This window comes from Cricetulus griseus, chromosome 3, assembly GCF_003668045.3.
Source record: "Cricetulus griseus strain 17A/GY chromosome 3, alternate assembly CriGri-PICRH-1.0, whole genome shotgun sequence".
Taxonomy (NCBI): Eukaryota; Metazoa; Chordata; class Mammalia; order Rodentia; family Cricetidae; genus Cricetulus; species Cricetulus griseus.
Genome location: NC_048596.1, coordinates 214853218 through 214857151, shown reverse-complemented (window position 1 = coordinate 214857151; position 3934 = coordinate 214853218). Strand labels below are relative to the sequence as shown.

The following is a 3934-nucleotide window of genomic DNA, read 5'->3' as shown; positions in this document are numbered from 1 at the left end:
TATTGTTAATGGTACCTGAAGTCAACTCTTCTTTTTCTTCTTGTTTGTTTTGGTTTCTATTTAAATAGACAGGGTGGCCTCAAATTCTTGGGTTAAATTTATTCCACCTGCCTTAACCTCTCAAGAAACTGGTACTGTAGGCAGGTGCCCACTGATGGCTGATTCATCAAATGCTACCTTTTTCTTAAAATTGGCTTTAAATGTTTATAATCTGGACCCAAGACAGAAATTATTATGATGAAACTATGGTTGCTTTTCCAAAGTAACTATTTTGTTAGGGCCTGGTACTTTGTGTAAGCAAAATGTAAAAGTAACTTTGCTTTTAATTTTTCTCGCTTCAAATTATTTCATTTTTAGAGATTTAATTGTGAAATTGTAGAATAGTTTTCTTCTTCTGGTTTCCGCCATTTTCTACAAATGTTTAGCACGTTAGAAAAAGTGGAGAACAGAAACGTGCCAAAGCAGGGATTCATTGCACAGAGTTGATTTGTAAATTTACGAGGACAGGAAAGTGGAGCTGGCACAGGTGAGTAGCGGAGTGTTGGATTTGGACTTCAGTTTGTTGCCTGAGTTTGATAGACGACACGTAAGCGGACAGGAGAAAGCAGCCTTGTAAAAGGCTAAGGCGTCCCTGGGTGGGCTCGAACCACCAACCTTTCGGTTAACAGCCGAACGCGCTAACCGATTGCGCCACAGAGACCTCAGTGCTGCTAGGAGCTCCAGCCGAGGCTTTTATGAATAAGAATAAAGGCTCCGCGACTTCTTTTTCTCCTGCCTCATTCTTTTTAGAAGCGGAAATTTTATTCAACGTTCTTAATCCTTTTAAATCTCGCGTCCACTTCTGAAGCATATTGGAAAATTATGCTTCAAGATGGAACAGAATTACACGTCACGAAGTGGATTAGAGCACCGTTGCCTTTTCTCCAACCCCGGTTTGGAAGTTTCTGTTGCAAGAATATGACAGTCTCTGATTATCTTTTTAAGGACATTAAAATGTTCAGTTTACGAGCTGAGTTTCCCTTTTGTTTCAGTTTGGGCGGTTGTTTGCCCGCTGATCTAACGTTACTGACTGAGCCTCTTCGAGACCGTCGGATTGTATGCGTGTCTTTTGTTTGTAGATCCAGGTTTTATTAAAACATTTGCAATCCCTATTTGCGTTTCGACCTTATTTAGTGCGATTGTCACAGTAACTCTTCGTTACAACGTGTCCCCGAGGCTTGCGGGCAGTTGCTAAATTGGTCTTAATTTTCTCTGCTGAGACCTCTTCACCTGCGTTTAAGCCACGCTATTGAACACGCACCTTCACAGGCTTTTTGAAAAAGAAATTACAGAAGAAAAAAAATAGGATTTATGATTAGCTGGGCACATTTTAGCGCAGAATCATTGCTTGCAAACATACTCCGTCCCTATAAATATTCCGCAGGAAAAAATCTTTCCCTCCTGTGAAAGTTTACTTGATGTCTTTTCAATACTGTTCAGAATTTTATTTTCGCTCCCACTGTTCCCGATTCCAAGAAGTAATAGTTTCCATTTGAGAACTTGATATTTCCGTTTTTGTCACTAACTTGCTCTGGCCGTAATCCTTCGAAAAACGATCCATACCGGGACTTATAGAAGTTGTGTGCGACATGCTTTAGTCCAACCAACATTTCGAGTCCCCCAATTGCGTGACGACAACTTAAATTGGCTTTAGAACCAATTAGCAGAGAAGTTCCTTGGAAGGTTGAGCTGTTAAACAGCTGGAACTTACACCAAGCCGGACCTCTCAGCTTTCATCGCACTTTTAGATATGCACTTGAAAGTTCTGCATTTGAAACAAAATGGGAATCTTCTGGAGCCTGCTGATGGCATATGATACATGATGTTGACTTCAAACCTTAAAATATCTGTTTATCTATGCTGAAGTCAGAAAGTGCTGCCCCTTTCCCCTCAGACTCAAAGTGTTTCTCCTCTGCTGCTGTTCTCCCGACCATTTAGTTAGAACAGATTGCCACCTTGTACTTCACTGCCCATTCACTAAATATTTGCTCTCCTGCTGAGAATTCAACAGTTCTGCTCATGCCCACATCTTTAGCCCCCATTTCTCTTCCTGGCTCAGACATCGCCTTCCCAACATTTTCACTTCTAAAAGGAGACATGAGCCATCCAGGAGAAAAACTAGTTCAGAATAAAAGTTTAACTCATTCCACAACGAAAATTGGTCTGTGCTAAATACAGCTGTGGTTTTTAAAACTGTCTTCAAGCATGCTTCTCTAGTTGCTAACATTTTAAATAACATAATGGTTAGTTCCAGTAGCTAATCAGCCTTGCCTTTTTGGATCCTTACATTTGAAAGTACTTCAAAAGAGGCACATAAATATTTTTTAAACTGCTGAATGGAATCAGAACATCTTACTTCAATGATACCTGTTGACGCTCCTTTTATGCAAAGTGCCCACTTAACCAAGGTAAGAGAGCAGCAGATGTTGCTGCCTCAATGTGATCACCTCAACTTAGGCCTTGATATTTATGCACAACTTTGAAGATCCAATAAAAATTTACTGGCAATTTTAGAAACAGTTTTTCCTTAAAATTTAGGATAATCTAAGAAAACGATTCCCATTGTTTCTTTCGAAGTCAGGTCTTTGAAATTACTAAAACCGAACAGGACTGTGTATCCTGTCCGTTTTGTGGATATTGTACACCACTCAACTGCAAATTTACCTTTCCCAGGAACACGCCTACCAATGGAGGCTGACTTGTGCAGATTAATGGACCAATATATTTAATTTTCTCCTGGGAGAGGAAAAAAGAGAAAGAACATCTGTGCAAAAGGCCCCATGTGTCTTACCAGACTAGGCAAGCCCGACCACAAGGATTTATGGAGCCCCAGCTACCATGGTGGAGGCAGGGCTTTCAGAAAAGGCTCCAGCTTCCTCTCAGAACAGGTAGCTCCCAGGATCTCCTCTAACTCAGTTTGCTTCTCAGTGACTGATTTGGGAAGGACAACTAAGTTGTTAAAGGGGACAATCCATCTGGAGCTGTTTAAACAGCAAGTTGAGAAATCGTCCACTAATGGGACTTGGTTGTGCTCCACGGAGCCAGGGTAAAGAGGATACTGACCAGATCTCTACAGAACAAGAAAGGACTGAGGCCTGTGTGAGTCACGTGTCACTCAGGGTTTATCGTGATGTTAAGCTGAGCTCTGGGATCAAGTCATGCTTTCCACTTATCAAATCTTTCCTCCGGTGAAAGCGAGGACTCGGGGTCAGTTAGTCCCTTCAGCAGGCAGCTAGTGGCTTATGAGAAACTGGGGTTTGGAGGTGACCAGTAATCCATTTCCTCATGAAATACACAAGACATTTCAGAAAGGTCTTTGGATATTGTTTCTTTCTTTAAAAAAAAAAAAGAAATCATTTAAAAAATCCAGTCACTTGGAGCTTTATGTGAAATTGTTCAGATAGTTGTCTCCACATCTTGTTGATAAACATGACATAGGAGAACAGATAAAGAAAGGCAAAAATAGCACATTAAAATTCTGCCCAGGGTGTTCGGATAACATTAAAATACGCTCTTTCTTTCTCTTTCTCTCTCCTGTATGTGGAAAAAAAATTCCCAAATAATTTTATAGTTTTTTAACCAAATAATAAACTAAAATTTTAATCAGCTACTAGCTGGAGCACTACAGTATCATTCCCCAGTAGTCTGTATTTTAACTGTTTCCAGTTAAATCTGGAAATGGGATTGGGGCATCTAACTTCCTTCAGTACTCGGGATGGGAGTGGGAGATAACCCCTGGGAGACCTTTCGATGAACTCAGTAAACCTGACAAGTTCCCCCTCAACTCCATCTTTTCACTATGCCATTCAGCAAGGGACCCACAGTCTCTGTGGCCGATGACAACAGAAGAGGCAGCTCCAGACAACAGTCCTCTGCACATCCATCTATACAGGGA

General features: G+C 41.0%; 1 non-coding gene across 1 annotated transcript; it reads right to left on the bottom strand.

Annotated features, from left to right (window-relative positions):
• Nucleotides 1-626: 626 nt before the first annotated feature.
• Nucleotides 627-700, bottom strand: Trnan-guu. The gene has a single exon. It is a non-coding gene; the product is annotated as a tRNA-Asn (tRNA).
• Between the last annotated feature and the right edge of the window lie 3234 nt (nt 701-3934).